General features: G+C 42.8%; 1 long non-coding RNA gene across 4 annotated transcripts; it reads left to right on the top strand.

Annotated features, from left to right (window-relative positions):
• The first annotated feature begins 826 nt into the window (after window positions 1-826).
• On the top strand, window positions 827-11,397 carry LOC119039796 (uncharacterized). Of its 4 annotated transcripts, none has more exons than XR_008391815.1 (5): window positions 827-1,037; window positions 2,582-2,670; window positions 4,052-4,091; window positions 8,902-9,061; window positions 9,790-11,397. It is a non-coding gene; the product is annotated as an uncharacterized LOC119039796 (long non-coding RNA). The 4 variants fall into 4 exon arrangements; XR_005080690.2 differs by having other exon boundaries at window positions 2,582-2,759; XR_008391816.1 differs by lacking the exons at window positions 8,902-9,061; window positions 9,790-11,397 and adding exons at window positions 4,779-4,943; window positions 5,033-5,378 and having other exon boundaries at window positions 2,582-2,759.
• The last annotated feature ends 5,950 nt before the right edge of the window (window positions 11,398-17,347 follow it).

Raw genomic sequence — 17,347 nt, 5'->3', positions numbered from 1 at the left:
TGGCCAGCAATGGAGACTTGAGGGGGCCTCCTCACCTCTCCCCATCCCCAACTCAGCTGCTAAAACCCTGTCCCCGGAAACCTACGCTGGGCTTCTGCCAGGAATACAGGACACCGAAAGGGAGCCGGAAGAGGAGGGCTTCTCGCCCCTTCAGAGTTCCTCAGTCAGACACTAATCCATGTATGGCCTTTTCTTTTCTGGATCCTAGTTTGTACTGCCCCTCCATCCCCTGCCAATTCCTCTCTCTAGCTCTGCCTCTCACCCCCCCACCCCAACCTACATTCCCTCCACAGCTTTACAATAGTTATAGTGGGGGCAGGAGACACAAGACCTCTTAAACCTGATTCCAGCTTCTTGGCCAGAGGAGCAGTAGCCACCTGGTCCTGGTTCAGCCTGTTTTGTAGCTGCTTGTTGACTTCATTGTCAATATCTGCTTCCATCTCTGAAGTAGAAGGGCTGACAGACAATAGAAGGGACTTCCTATCGGGGAGGAGCTATGAGCAAGAGGTAGTGAGAGCCCTCTCCCTCCTTGAAAATCAGAAAGAAGCAGTGAGACCCTCCTGAAGGGCAAGGTAGGGAGTGAGATGGTGGGGGGGAGATTCAAGAATCTCCCAGTCTCCCCTTGGCCTTGGTGCTGGCTCCTCCCCCTGAAGGGGTGGGGTGTTGCCCAGGAGCACTGTGTGTTCCAGAAAACCCCAAAATAACTGCCTTTGCTGTCCAGTTGCTATTTCTGTCCATCTTGTTTAATTATTCAAACCAAAGTTGGGGAGTGAACTATAAAAAGCTCTCCTACTTGGGGACCCAGGAGAGCTGGGAGTCTCGCCAGGTTGCAATAGCAGCAGGCAACAGAGTTTGGGTGAGGTCACTCGGTCTGGCCTCCTGCCTCCTCTGTTCCATCTGCTGTTTGCCTGCTTCCTCTGCTAGAAGGCAGAATCTAGGGCCCGCCCCCCTCCCCAAGCTTCTCTCACGCCCTCATTTCAGGATCTGTCAAACCAGGCCCGCCTGGGAGCTGAGCTCCACCTCTCTCCCTTTACTCTGTGAGTATTTTCTCTCAGCTGTCTCTTTGCTGGCTGCATTCTTGTCCTGGTTCTTAACCCAGAGACAGTATTGTCAGACCCAAGCATCGAGGCCTAAGGGAATGGGGTGGCAGGGAGTATGGGTAAGGAGGTCAAGTCAGGGGACACAGACAGCGACTGGAGAGCACTCTATTAGCTGGGGACGGAAGCGCTTGTTTGGGAGTGTGCAGGTGCCTGCTATCAATCACAGGTGGGAGCTTCTTCAAGGGACTCTCCTGAAGTCTCTGGTCTTGCAGCTGAGAGGATAGAGAGGAGGCAGCAGGAAGGACCTGCTTTCTTTTTCAGGCCTAGTCCTCTTCTCATTTGCCAGAACCCTAAGGTCAGTGTCCACTGAAGCTAAAGTCCAGGGCAGGCTAAGTGACCAGAGCAGGATTTCTCTGGGGGCCTCCTCCGTGCCGCCCTCCTGTTCTCTTGTAACAAGGGGTGTGATCATGGTTGTTACAGCAACATGGGGTCATGCCCTTGGAGGTAGTGAGTAGGGGGATTGTGTCAGTGAAGGGGAGACTGTAAGTTGTACTGTCTAAGCAGGAGGGGCCCACAGAGAGGTTGGGGCAGCCACAGAGACCCAGAGACACATGGATATGGCATTACAGCAGGGACAAAAGGACAATGGGCCTCAAGCTCCAAGAGAAGGAGAGACCATACAGACAGATTCAGAGCCCCAGGACAGAGAGAAGGGCAGGCACATGAGGTAAGAAGCCCAATGTAGAAAAGGGAGCCAGGGGAGCATGACAGGACTCTCCAAGAGCCACTGTGGGTCCTGAGTGTTAAAAAGAAAACTTGGGTTTCATTTTTGGGCCTGTTCCTACTAATGGCCTGTCAGCAGCAGTAGCAGCAGCAGCAGCAGCTGCTCCTGGAGGTACAGCCTGGCTTTCCTGCTGGGAACTTCAAGGTGGTTGCTGAAGTCCAGAAAGAGGCATGCCATTGCTAAGCAACAGAAGGCTGTGTACCTGGAGCACGTAGAAGGGAGCCCTGGCACCACTGATACGGGGAAGGCAGGGAGATGTAAAGGAGCAGGGTGGACAAAGCTCAATGCTCCTTCTCCCATCTTCCTCATTACAGTTAGAGAGGAGGGGGTGTCTCTGTCACTCACTAAGCATGTTAGTGAATGTGTGGCCTTTCTCCAGAATGCCGTGATTGTGTGCACGTGCCTTGTGACAGTTATCAGACTGACTCTGAGGACTGGCAGGGGCAAGGGGACGAAAGACCAAGTTAAACATCTTTCACAGGGTGATAGAAAGGGTCAAGGACCTGCCTCATTTGCTAAAAGGTAGAGAAGTCTCTGTGGAAATGCAGAGGCCTGAGGGTGGCAGCTTGTTCGGAGACAGAATAAAAGGAGAAGCTGGTCGTAACCTGCACCAGCCTCCTCATCAGACAGAGGCTCCACAGGGGAGAGGTAGCCTGGCAACAGGGTCCCTCACCCATCTGGATGTCTGTGTTCTCAAAGCTGAAGTTCTCCACTGTATTTCATTATTTTTATTCTATCGTTTTAAATTAATTTTTAGGTTGACAAGAACTGGCAGAGGTAACCATCAATGAGAAAGACTTTTTTTCTCCTTCAGCCCTGTCACCTACCCAACCGCATCTCCAGCAGGTCTGTGGAAGTAGCTTCAGCTGCCACTCAGGGTTGATGCCGGGCCATCACCACTCTTCTCCTGATGCCTCAGCCCCTATTCACAGCGAGTAATTTCATTCAACAAACACTTATTGGGCACTTATAATAGGGTGTTGGGAAGTGACGAGGGGTGGCCCTCCTGCACAGTGCCGGTCTGCCCGCTGGGGTCCCAGCAGGCTCTGGTTCTTCCACCAGACTCTCCACTCACACGTGTTGCACAGACTGGTTGATAACTTCTTGCTGTCTATCCTGGTAAGGTCCCCAGTTCCACAGGGAACAGTGTGTGCTTCAGCCCCTCCTCTCAGTGAGGGCTGGGAGGTTTGGAGCCCTCTATCTTAGTCACAACAGGCCTGCCCCTGGAGGCCCGTGTTGCTGAGAAGACACAGGCCAGTGAGAGGTTGCCTGAGGCCTGACCCATGAGAAAGAGAAGAAGTTGGGGCCGAAGGGGGTATGACCTTGTTTTGTTTTCATCCCTGTTTTGTACCAGGCACTCAGAAAGGCATTGTATACATTATTTTCATCATCATACAATAGCGCACCTGATGTAGAATTATCACCCTCATTTTACAGATGACAAAAGTGAAGATCAGAGAGGTTAAAGAGCATATTCATATTCATATAGCAAGAAGCAGCCATGGGGTTCCAGCCCAGGCCTGTCTGTACCCAGCGAAGGGTGAAGGGAGAAAACGGTTTCACTGTTGCCCAGGAATAGAACCCTGACTGTGTGATCGCAGGGATACTGGAGTGACGAAGGACTCCAGAGCATAGTTAGGACAATACCCTCATGAATTCAACGTTTGAAAGTGCTAATGAGGAAGAAACGGCCACTCAGAGATCCGGTCACACACAGGCCTTGGAATTGCTCAGGTTTAGAGAAAGCCAGGAGAGAAGGCTGGGTTAGACAAAGCTAAAACCTAATCTCAGCTCAGTCATTTCTAGCTGTGTGATCTTAGGATTGTCACTGACCCTCTCTGAGCCTTAGTTTCCTCAGTGAAAATGTGAAAGTGATACTCAGAAGGTGCTGCAAAGATTACAAGAGGTAATGCAAATAATGGTGCCTGGCTCAAAGCCCCTCTCTTTCCATCCCCTGCGGGACAAGAGGGCCACGCATAACCAAGAGCAAATCCACAGGGGTATAAACCTGTTGGGGTAGTACCGGGAAGCCCAAAGCCTGGCAGAGGTTTGTGGAACATTTTGGAGTTTTCTCTTATGGCAGGGCCAGGGGGAGGTTGGTCACATTTAGAATAAGCAAGAGTATCAAGAAAGGGCTCAAGAAGAGTCCTCTGCTGAAGCAGGTGAAGTAGACAAAGGGGAAACAATTTCCAACTCCTATTTTCTTCCTGTTTTTCTCCTGAGACAGATATTGAAAGCGGAAATAAGAGAAGTAAAGTTCTGGAAAGGTGAGAATCAAATCTACAGCCTGTTCGTTCCATGACTTCCTATCTCCACCCTGTGCAGTTCGGGGCGGCACGGGGGGAATGTGCACAGATGGTTATGGGGGCCTTGCCCCCGTCTGTGAGGAATTTTGGAGAACAGAAGATGTGTCAAAAAACTGGAGGTAAAAATAGGAGGCTCCAATGTTTCAGAAGAGGGAAAGACAGGTTTTCAAAACTCCAAGCTGGAGCCCTCTCCCCCACCCTACCCTGTTCGGAAGGCTACAGAGGAAGGCAGGGCTCATCTGGAGCTAGCTGGGGGTGTCCGGCCCCTGGCTACTTGAGTGTGGGCATCACCTGGGAGACTGTAGAGCTGCCAAGAATTTCAGCCCACTCCAGACCTGCTAGTTACAACTTGCATTTTAACAAGATTCATAGGTGCTTTGAATATAATCATTCAAGACTGGGAAGCATTTATCATCATTGTGGCGATACATGCAAATATCAAACATTGTGACATGCAGTTATGTACCACATAAGAATTTTCAATCCGCAATGGACAGCCCACAATGGTGGCTCCATAAGATTATAAGGGAGCCAAAATAATTTCTATCAGTAGTGTTATCAAAGCCATCATGATATTACAGCACAAAAGTTACAAGAAATCCCAGTCACCCTAACTGGGAATTGAACCGGCGACCTTTTGTTCTGCAGGCTGGCACTCAATCCACTGAACCGTACCAGCCAGGACTGGAATTTTTATCGCCAGACTTTGAAGTGACACACTGCTTCCACTCACATTTTGGCCCAAGTCAGTCATACAGTCCCACCTAAACTGCAAGGGAGCTGGGAGATGTAGCAGAGTAAATGAAGTTTTGGGTCAGTGTCTCTGCTACACCTCATATGACATCTACAAGGTTATACATGACGTGTCTTTCCACATCTTATCTCTCAAACCTTTTCTCCAGACATGTACATGGCTTACTCTTCACCTCTTTCAAGTCATCGCTGAGATGTCTTCTCCTCAGTGAAACCTCTCCTGATCACCCCATTAAAAATTGCAGCCCACCCCTCATTCCTCTTCTTCACCGTGGTATCCTTTATTACGCTCTTTGCTTTTGCCAAAGTGCTCACAACCTTTGACGTGCTCGCGCACCCGTCTTTACCTGCGGTGCTGTCAGCGGCCGGATGGGCCTTGCTCTGCATCTGCTTTTGTTAATGATGGAGCCCAAGTACCTCAGGTAGTGCCTGGCACATCTAAGAGGGCAGTTAATAAATATTTGTTGAAGGACTGAATTTTTAAAAACAGTTGCTGCTGGCAAGGGTGTGGTAAGACTGCCACACTTCTAATCCTTCTTAGTGGGGTTATAAATTGGTATAATACAACATTTTTTAATCTTCACCAAAGGAATTTTTTCATTGCTTTTATTTTATTTTTTAAAGATTTTATATATTTATTTTTAGAGATAGGGAAAGAGGGAGAGAAACACAACGTTGTGGTTGCCCGTTGTGTGCCACCCACCAGGCACCCAGCCTGCAACCCAGGCATGTGCCCTGACTGGGAATTGAACCAGCGACCCTTTGGTTTGCAGGCTGGCATTCAGTCCACTGAGCCTCATCAGCCAGGGCTTTCATTGCTTTTAGATAGAGAGGGAGGGAGAGGGACAGAAACATGGATTAGTTGCCTCCTGTACACGCCCAGACCTGGGATCATACACGGAACCTGCAGCCTAGGTATGTGCCCTGGCCAGGAATCAAACCCGCAACCCCTTGGTTATAGGATGACCCTCCAACCAACTGAGCCACACAAGCCTGTGTTGTACAGTACAACTTTAAATAACCTTTTAATTTGGGGACAGTTTTCAATTTGCAGAAAAGTTGCAAAAGTGATAGTTCAGAGGGTTCCTGTTTGCCCTTCACCCAGTTTCCTTAAGGTTAATATCTTACATCACATTTGCCAAAACTAAGCAATGAATATTAACATATAACTGTTAACCAAGTCCCAGATTTTACTTGATTTTCCTATTAAAGTCCTATCTCTGTCCCAGGATCTAGTCCAGGGTACCATAGTGTATTTGGCAATCCATATTATTCTTTTGGAGAAAAGATTTTCTCTTATGCAACACTGTTGGAAAGGCAACTGAGAGATTCTGCAAGCCACAGTGAGGGCAGCTTTGCATTGATTTGCAAGAGTCTGGCTGAGCTGCTTTCTGGACCCTGGACCGCTGGCCCCAGCAGGGTAAACCACTCTTCTCTCTCCTTCTGGAAACTCCTTCTTTCTGCTATTGGTACAGATTCTCTGGAGGAAATTAGGCCACATGTAAAAAAAAAATTCTATATAAAGTGCTTACCTTTTGATGCAGCAACTTCCCTTTTAGAAATACACTCCAAGGAAGTAAACATGGGCACAAAGATTTAGGTGCAAGAACAAGTCAGGACAGAATCTTCGTAAATGACAAAACACAGTCCAAGGAGCTTTGATCTGTTGGGAGATGCTGAGTGGCACTCAGAGTTATAAGGAATGAGATGATTTGACCTGGAGAAGATGATGCACTGATCCTTCTGGGTGGCCCCAGTGCCAGAAACTGGTGGCCATCTCTCCAGGGTGATGCCAGCTGGTGACTCAGCTCCAACTGGCTTCCCTTCCTGGGTTCTGCCCTCAGAATTTAAATTCCCATGGTAGAGGGGAAAGGGATCTAGTGTCTATACAAGAGTCCTGAGCCCAAGGTATGGTCAGTGCGAGGCTGATTCCACCATCCAGTAACCCCACCTGTCAGGTGGAGGGAAGGAGTGTCCGTTCCCTAGAAGAAGAGAGAACAATGCCACAAAGGATTTGCAGCACAGCATTCTTTTACATATCGAAACTTAAACCATCTAAGATGGTTACATTGTAGTGGATTGATTAGTTAAATTATGGCATATCTCATTTAATATGGGAAAATGTTTATGATGCTAAGTGAGAAAAAGCTGGTTACAAAATAATATGCATAACATGATTCTAATTATGAATATGATTCAACCTGGCTGGTGTGGCTCAGTGGATTGAGTGCTGGCCTACAAACCAAAAGGTCACTGGCTCAGTTCCCAGTCACAGCACATGTCTGGGTTACAGGCCAGACCCCCAGCAGGGGGCTCGTGCCAGGCAACTACAGATTAATGTCTTCCTCCCTTCCTCCCTCCCTTCCCCTCTGTCTAAAAATAAATAAATAAAATCTTTTTTTTAAAAAAAGACCCAAACAAATATGATTGGAAGAAATTACATAAAAATGTTTCGAGTGGTTATCATTTTGTGATGGAATCATGAATTATTTTCACCTCTTTTTTTGCTCTTAACATATTTTTCAAAAAGATTTTATTTATTTTCAGAGAGAGGGGAAGGGAGGGAGAAAGAGGGAGAGAAACATCCATTGGTTGCCTCTCACACCCTAACTGGGGACCAGCCCACGACCCAGGCATGTGCCCTGATGAGGGGTTGAACTGGTGACCTTCACTTTGTAGAACACTGAGCCATGCAGGTCAGAGCTTCTCTTAAAATATTTCCTATAATAAATATGTATTATAATTAAGAAAAATGATATTTTAAAGTTCTTGTTTTTTCTAGTTACTTCTCTTCTAGCTTTCTGTTCTAAGGAGATAATTAAAAGTAAGTAAAGATTTATACAAAGATATCATTACAGAATTATTAATCATAGTGAAAATAGAAAAGAACTTCAATATTGTAGGAATGTTAAATACAGTAAATACAAGGGGGGGATACAAAAAAACTGAAATTCATTTATAAAAATTGTTTATTTATTCTTAAATGTTTAAACTTTAGTAGTCACTTTCAAAGTACTCTCCATTTGATATAATACACCTATCTGGACAGTTTTTCCACTGCTCAAAACAGTTTTTGAACTCATCAATTTTTTTAAAAAGATTTTACGTATTTAGTTTTTAGGGAAGAGGGGAAGGGAGGGAGAGAAACGTCAGTGTGCAAGAGATACAGTTGCCTCTTGCACCAACGACCTTTGGGTTCACAGGCTGGCGCTCAGTCCACTAAGCCATACCAGCCAGGGCTGAACTCATCAATTTTGATGCCTTTCAGTGCTTCTGACGTTTTTACTTATATATTTTTTCTTTTCACCTCTTCACATCAGCAACACATTTCCCTCTGAGGGCTTTTTTCATCCTGGGAAACAAAGTTGCTTGGGGAGAGAGTAGGTGCGTAGGGAGGGTGGGGCACCGGGGTCTGCCATTGTTGGTCAAAAACTGTGGAACGCTCGGCATGGTGTGAGAAAGTGCGCTCGTAAATCACCCATCAGGACATGGGCAAACACACTGAGTCTTCAAAAAAAAATTCACTGAAGCCAAACACAGCTTCTCACAACAACACCAGCTGGGACACTGACACAGATGGGTTCCTAGAACAGTCACCTAGCGGGGGACGCCTGTACTACAGAGACCCACCCTCCAGGAGGTAATTCGGTTTTTTGGGGTCCCCCCTCATATATGGGCTTTATTATAGTCACTAATGCTTTGAAGAAATTTTAAAGACATGGAAAAATGTTTTTATGGGTAAATGAATAAAGAAGAATCCAAAATCACATGTACTGTATGATCTTGGCTACCCCAGTAGTCTCTTTAATTCAACAGGGTCAATTCTTGTATCACATTACTAAATGTGTGCCTCTAGAACAGGTTTCCTCGAACTATCTATAGTAAAGAGCAGTTTTTTAAAGATTTCACTCTGTTATGGACTGATATTTTTGTGAAGTACAATAACAACTAGTTACTAGAAAAATGAAATGAAAAAGACCTATAAAATACACACTAATTTTTTTCTCATTCAATTCAGGGCTTTAAATGATTGGCAGCTGGCTGGATATTCCTAAGTGCTTGCTCTCATTTTCTGCATGTGTCTGGTAGTGGACCAGAAGCAGCTTGTGGGTCCTGCTCTGAGCAGCACTGCAGCAGCACAAGGGACATCGCACCCAACCCTGTGGCTCGCAACTCAGGTCAGAGCCAAAGTGTGCTTGGCTTTCCTTTACATAAGATTAGCATAAGCTCATTCATCGTGACTTAAGAGCACAGAAAAGATGCTTCCCCTCCTTGTTACTTCCCAAAGGTGACCACTGCCAAGTTTCTTGTGTATTTTTCCAAACAAGAGACCACTGACAGCTTTTCACATCGGCACACACAGATCCAGATCATTGTCACTAGCGTTCCACCGGTGGCTGCCCTACAAGATCATTGCTGTTACAACAGTACCGCCACAAATACTCCAGAGCTCTCTGCTCTTCTCTCCCGTATGTCCATGGGGAAAGTTCCATGCTCTGTATGTGCAGATACCATTTAAAAAAACAGCTTGTTGAAATATAATCCACATACCTTACAAGTTACTCCTTTAAAGCGCACAGTTGAGTGGTTGTTGCTGTGTTTACAGAGCTGTGCAGCCACCACCACTGTTACAGAACGTTTTCGTCACCCCCAAAGGAGAACCCATACCCACTGGCAATCACTGTCCATTCTCTCCTTTTCCTAGGCCCTGGTAGCCACTAATTTACTTTATGTTCCTACACACGTGCCTATTCTGGACATTTTGTATAAACAGAAGCATGCACCTTTTATAGGTGACCTTTATGTCTAGCTTTCACTTAGCATAATGTTTTCAAGGTTCTTCCATGTGGTAGCATCTATCAGTACTTCACTCCTTTTTAACATTTATTTATTTATTTATTTTTAGAGAGAGGAGAAGAGAAGAAGAAAGAGAGGGAGAGAAACACCAGTGTGTGGCTGCCTCTTGTGCTCCCCCCACTGGGAACCTGGCCCGCAACCCAGGCGTGCACACTGACTGGGAATTGAACTGGCGACAGGCAGTTTACAGGCAGGCACTCATTCCACTAAGCCACACCAGCCAGGGGTACTTCACTCCTTTTTTAAAAATTGTGTAATGTTCTTTCCTCTGAAAACATGTTTTATTTTTTAATTTCAGTTGACATTCAATATTACATTAGTTTCAGGTATACTACATAAGTGGTTAGACCTTTATACAACTTATGATGTGATCCCCTCAATATATCTAGCGCCCACCTGACACCATATTAACTATATGTATTCCCTAAGCTGTACTTTATGTTTCCATGACTGTAACTACCAATTTGTACTTTTCAATCCATTCACCTTTTTCACCCAGCCCCCAAATCCTCCTCTCACCTGGCAATCATCAGTTTGTTCTCTGTATCAATGAGTATGTTTCTGTTGTGTTTATACATTTATTTTGTTTTTTATATTTTACATATAAGGGAAACCATATGGTATTTGTCTTTCTCTGTCTTACTTCATTTAGCATACTATCCTCTAGGTCCATCCATGTTGTTGCAAATGGTTAGATTTTGTTCTTTTTTAAGCAATATTCCATTACACACAGGTAAAGCAAAAGTAGGTTTACAGTTGCTTGTATGGAAAATAATATAATGATAAATAATAATACGAGAATAAATTCTGTGTTTCCCATACACACAACTACAACTTTTGCCCACCCTGTGTACATACCACATCTTCTTTATCTGATCATAAATAATGCCACAAGGAACATAGGGATACATACACCTTTTCAAATTGGTGTTTTAGATTTCTTTGGATAAATACCTAGAAGTAGCATTTTTAATTTTTTTTTTAAGATTTTTTATTTATTTGTCTTTAGAGGGGAAGGGAAGGAGAGAGGGAGAGAAACATCAATGTATGGTTGCCTTTCATGCATCCCCTGCTGGGAACTGGCCTGCAGGGAACCGGCCTGCAACCCTGCTATGTGCCCTGACTGGGAATCGAACCGCGATTGTCTGGTTCGCAGGCCCGTGCTCAATCCACTGAGCTACACCAGCCAGGGCCCATTTTTAATTTTTTGAGGGACCTCCATAATGCTTTTCATGGTGTCTGCACTAATCTGCAATCTCACAAACAGTGCATGAGGGTTCCCTTTCCTCCACATCCTCACCAAAACGTTTGTTGATTTTTTGATGATGGCCATTCTGACAGGTGTGAGGTGGTACTTCATGGTGGTTTTAAATTGTATTTCTCTGGTGGTTGGTGATGCTGACCGTGATCTTTTCAAATGTTTTTTTGCCATCTGTATGTCCCCTTTGGAGAAATGTCTATTTAGGTCCTCTGCCCATTTTTTGATCAAATTGTTTGTCTTTTTGGTGTTAAATTGTGTGATTTATATATTTTAGACATTAACCTCTTATTGGATGTATCATTTGCAAATATTTTCTCTTTTTATTCTGTTGATGGTTTCCTTTGCTGGGCAAAAACTTTTTACTTGATGTAATCCCATTTGTTTATTTTTTCTTTTTCCTTTGCCCTAGGAGACATATCATATATATATATATATATGTATGAGTGTGTATCATATATCATATATTTGATATATGTATAATATATATGATATGTATATGTGCGTTATATATATAACAGCCATATATATATATATATATATATATATATATATGTTACTGAGAGCAGTGTCATTGAGTTTACTGCCTATGTTCTCTTCTAGGATTTTATGGTTTTGGGTCTTACATTTAAGTCTTTAATTTATCTCTCTTTTATTAAAAGATTTTATTTATTTTTAGAGAGGAGTGAAGGGAAGGAGGAAGATGAGGTGAGAAACATTGATGTGAGAAAGAAATATCAATTGATTGGCTCTTGCATGAGCCCTGACCAGGGACTGAACCTGCAACCCAGGCACGGACCCGGACTGGGAACTGAATGGGTGACCCTTTGCTTTGTGGGCCTACTCCAAAGCAAAGGAGCCACACCAGTCAGGGCAGTCTTTAATTTATCTTGAGTATTCTTCCCTATAGTGTAAGAAAGTTTAGTTTTGTTTTTTTGCCTGTATCTGTCCATTTTCCCTAACACCATTTCTTGAAGAGACTGTCTTTACCCTATTTTGTATGTTTTTGCCCCATTTGTCATGATTTAACTGTATACTCTGTCGTTTCCAGCTACACAACATGAAAAATAGAGACATTTATTGAAGAGGATAGAAGATATAAGAAACATTGTACATAGGGCAATGACACCTCAGTCCCCTTCAAAGTAGGCACCTTGGGACCTCACACAGTTCTCCCAGCGTCTCTTTCACTGTTCAAAACACAGTCTTGATCTTGCTGCGACTTCACTGCACCTTCTTTGGACACGGAGAACCAGGCAACTTCCATTGGGATGACTGGGTCTTATTTTCTGGATCATAGCCATAGAACCAGGATTCATCTCTGGTTATGACCTTCTTGAGGAAGTCTGGTTCATTGGTAGTGGTTTAAATCAAGTCATTAGCAACTGCAACATGATGTTCCTTCTGCTCTGGTAGCAGAAGCTGTAGAACAAATTTTGCCATGACACATTCAATACCAAGATCCTGTGTCAAAACCTCAGACACAATAGTTTTTGGAATCCCCCAGATCAGCTTCTAGTTCTTGCACTGTCAGTTGCAGATCTTAGTTGATTGCAGCCTGTACATGTTCAACATTCTCAGGCATTTTGCTTGTTGTAGGCCTTCCAGAACGTGAATCATTTTCAACATATTCTTGACCATCTTTGAACCTTTGTGCCACACTCTTATTTGCACTGCATTCATTGCATTGTCCCTGAAAGCCTTCTGAATCATCCAAGTAGTTTCCGTGGAGAAATGTTAATGCAAAATCTGATGCAGATTCATTCTGAATGCGACAGCTACACAGTATCCATGCTCACTCAATGGCATCTACCACCCCCTCTGACTAGTACAGTGAAATTGTCATTGTTCATGCATGCACACTCTAGTCTGCTCTTCTTGGCTACATTAATGCTGCACAGTTGTAGTAACTATGGCTGGAATTTTCCGTACAGATCTTGGTAGGCCTGGGATTATTTCTGGGTTCTGGGTTCTGTTCCATTGGTCTACATATCCACTTTTATTCCAGTACTATGCTGTGTCAATTACTGTAGACTTGTGGTATAGTTTGCTATCAAGGAGCACGAAGTTCTCCAACTTCGTTCTTCTTTCTCAAGATTGCTTTTGCTATCCAGCTTCTTTTGTAGTTCCATGTAAACTTTAGAATTATTTGTTCTAGTTCTAGAAAAATGTCATTAGTATTTTGATAAGGACTGCATTGAATCTATAGATTGCTTTGGGTGGTATGGACATTTTAACAATGTTAATTCTTCCTACCCATTGCGCATGGTATGTGCTTCCATTTATTTGTATCTTCAGTTTTTTTCATCAGTGTCTTACAGTTTTCTGACTATAGGCCTTTTAACTCCTTGGTTAAATTTATTCCTAGGTATTATTTTGATGCAATTGTAAATAGGATTGTTTTCTTAATTTCTCTGATGGTCCCTGATGTTCAAAAGTGAAACCAATTTCTGAATATTAATTTTGTATCCTGCTACTTTGCTGAGTTCATTTATCAGTTGCAGTTGTTTTTTGGTGGACTTTTTAGGTTTTTCTCTGTATAGTATTATATTATCTGCAAATGATAACAGTTTACTTCTTCCTTTCCAATTTGGGTGCATTTTGTGTCTTTTGGGGAGGGGTCTAATTGCTGTGGCTGGGACTTCCAATACTACGTTGAATAGAAGTGGTGAAAGTGGACATCCTTTTCTTGTTCCTGATCTTAAGGAAAGTGCTTTTGGTCTTTTACCATTAACTATGGGGTTCGCTGTGGGTTTGTCATACAGATGGAAGTGGTTTTCAACTAGTGTGCCACAACAATTTTTAAAACATGCAAGTCCTATTTAGTCTGAGACACTGTCCTCTTTTTCCTTAGATTGTCAAATAGAAAAATAACAACAGCCAACAAAACAATAGTCATTCTGTGTGAATGGATCAAAATTATACTTTTTAAAAATCAAATTTGCAAAAATATATTTTTGGTGTGCTACAGAATTTTAATAATTAGTTTATGTGCACCATAAGATAAAAAGTTTGAAAATCACTAATATATGGTCTTTACTATGTTAATATATATTACCTGTATTCCCACTTTTAATCATAAATGGATGCTGGATTTTGTTGAATGCTTTTTCTGAATCTATTGATATGATCATGTTTTTATCCTTCATTTTTTAAAATATATTTTATTGATTATGCTATTACAGTTTCCCTGTCCCCCCCTTTATTTCCCTCCTCCTTGCACACCCCCTCCCACCCACATCCCCCATCCTCAGTTCATGTGCATGGATCATACATGTAAGTTCTTTGGCTTCTGCATTTCCCATACTATTCTTAACCTCCCCCGGTCTATTTTCTACCTATTATCTCTGCTACTTATCCCCTGTAGCTTTTCCCCCATTCCTCTCTTCCCCTTCCCTGCTGATAACCCTCCATGTGATCTTCATTTCTGTGATTCTGTTCCTGTTCTAGTTGTTTGCTTAGTTAATTTTTGTTTTTAGATGTGGTTGTTGATAGTAGTGAGTTTGTTGTCATTTTACTGTTCATAGTTTTTTATCTTCTTTTTCTTAGACAAGTTCCTTTAACATTTCATATAATAAGGGCTTGGTGATGATAAACTCCTTTAACTTGACCTTCTCTGGGAAGCACTTTATCTCGTCTCCTATTCTAAATGAAAGCTTTGCTGGATAGAGTAATCTTGGATGTAGGTCCTGCTTTTCATGACTTTAAATACTTCTCTCCAGCTCCTTCTTGCTTGCAAGGTTTCTTCTGAGAAATCAGCTCTCCTTTTCTCTTGCTGCTTTTAAGATTCTCTCCTTATCTTTAATCTTGGCTAATGTAATTATGATGTGCTGTGGTGTGTTCCTCCTTGGGTACAACTTCTTTGGGACTCTCTGAGCTTCCTGGACTTCCTGGAAGTCTATTTTCTTTGCCAGATTGGGAAAGTTCTCCTTCACTATGTTTTCAGATAAGTGTTCCATTTCTTGCTCTTCCTCTTCTTCTGGCACCCCTATGATTCGGATGTTGGAGCATTTCAAGTTGTCCCTGAGGTTCCTAAGCCTCTCCTCATTTCTTTGAATTCTTGTTTCTTCATTCTGTTCTGGTTGAATATTTATTTCTTCCTTGTGTTCCAAATCATTGATTTGAATCCTGGTTTCCTTCCCTTCGCTGTTGGTTCCCTGTGCATTTTTCTTTATATCACTTAGCATAGCCTTCACATTTTCCTCTATTTTGTGACTATACTCAACCAATTCTATGAGCATCCTGATTACCAGTGTTTCAAACTTTGCATCTGATATGTTGGTTATTTCTTTATTGCTTAGTTCTATTGTTGAATCTTTGATCTGTTCTTTCATTTGGGCCATGTTTTTTTTTTTTTTTTTGTCTTGGTATACCTATTATGTTGTAAGGGGTGGGGCCTTAGGTGTTCACTAGGGCAGGGCAACCCACCTGGCTGCGTTCTTGTGCTATATGTGGGAAAGGGGTCCAAGAGGGAACAATGCCCCTTGCTCAGCTCTCAGCCAGCTTTCTTGGTCACTTCCCCAGCTACCCATAAGCAAATTGGGCCTTTCTGGTGCTGATTCCTGAGTGGATGGGTTTGTGTACATTCTAAGACCCTGTGGGTCTCTCCAATGAACTCTCCTGTGAGGCTGGGAGTTTCTCCTGCTGCCTCAACTCCCACAGGTTTTTTCAGTCAGAGGTTTGAGACTTTATTTTCCGTCACTGGAACCCTGTGTTTCGTGGTCTCTCTCACTCCCCAGTTGTTCCTCCTGGTTTATCTGCACATAAATGTGGGACCACAAGCTCCTCCAGCGACCACCTTGCCCACCCCAGTCCTACAGCCACCGCCTTACTGCAAGTCCTCTCTGCCCAGCTGCCCATCTCTGCTCCTCCTCCGCTGGATGAGCGTTTTTTCTTTAACTCGTTGGTTGTCAGACTTCCATACAGTTCAATTTTCTGTTTTTTGTTTTTAAATTTATTGTCCTTCTTTTGGTTGTGCGAGGAGGCACGGTGTGTCTACCTATGCCTCTATCTTGGCCAGAAGTCCTTATCCTTCATTTTGTTTACATGGTGTTCATATTAATAGATTTGCAGATACTGAACTAATCTTACATCCCAGGAATAAATACTGCTTGATCTTTTTATTGTATTGCTAATATTTTGTTGAGGACTTGTGCATTATGTTTATCAGCAATCTTAGCATATAATTTTTTCATTGTATCTTTGTCTGGTTTTGAAATAAGATAATACAGGCCTCATGAAATGAGCTTAGGACCCTTCCATCCTCTTCAATTTGGGGGGAATAGTTTGAAAAGGATAGGTGTTAATATTTGAATGTTTGGCAAAATTCACCTGTGAAGCCATCTGGTCCAGGACTTTTTTGTGTGTTGAGAGGTTTATTTGTCTTTTTTAAAAGATTTTATTTATTTATCTTTAGAGGGAAAGGGAAGGAGAGAGGGAGAAAAATATCAATGTATGGTTGCCTCTCGTGCGTCCCCTGCTGGGAACTGGCCTGCAACCCAGGCATGTGCTCTGACTGGGAATTGAATCACGATCCTTTGGTTTGCGCTCAATCCACTGAGCTACCCCAGCCAGGCCTGTTCAGAGTTTTTTGATCACTGATTTGATTTTGTTAGTAATTAGTATGTTCAGATTTTTTGTTTCATTTGGTTCAGACTTGGAAGATTGTATAGAATTCGTTTCTTACAGGATGTTCAGTATGTTGGCATTTAATTTTCATAGTATTTTGTTATAATCCTTTGTGTTTCTGTGGTGGCAGTTTATCACTTCTGTCACTTTCATTTCTGATTTTATTTATTTGGGTTCTATTTTTCTTAATAAATCTGGTTAAAATTTTATCAATTTTATTTGTTCAAGGAACCAGCTCTTGGATTCATTAATCTTTTGTAATTTTTAAAACTACTTTCTTTTTTATTTCCACTCTGATCTTTGTTATTTCCTTCCTTCTACTCATTTTGGACATTTCTCATAAATGGAATGGACTTTGTTCCTTTTTTAGTTCCTTTAGTTATAAGGTTAGATTGTTTATTTGAGATTTTTTGTTTGTTTATTTCTTGAGGTAGGCCTGAATTGCTATAAATTTCCCTTTGTGTGTGTCATAGATTTAGAGTCCTTGTGTTTTTTAAAAAATATATTTTATTTATTTATTTTAAGAGAGGGAGAGGAAAAAAGAGAGGGAGAGAAACATTGATGTGTGAGAGAAACATGGATCATTTACTTCTTGCACACCCTCAACTGGGGACCTGGGCCGCAACCCAGGCATGTGCCCTGACTGAAAATTGAACCGGTGACCCTTTGCTTCACAGGCCCATGCTCAATCCATTGAGCTATACCAGCCAGGGCCGTACAG

This window comes from Artibeus jamaicensis, unplaced genomic scaffold (genome assembly GCF_021234435.1).
Source record: "Artibeus jamaicensis isolate MK-2021 breed Jamaican fruit bat unplaced genomic scaffold, CSHL_Jam_final contig_447, whole genome shotgun sequence".
NCBI classification, from domain to species: Eukaryota; Metazoa; Chordata; class Mammalia; order Chiroptera; family Phyllostomidae; genus Artibeus; species Artibeus jamaicensis.
The sequence above is the reverse complement of the archived record's forward strand: the minus strand, read 5'-3'. Positions and strand labels throughout refer to the sequence as shown.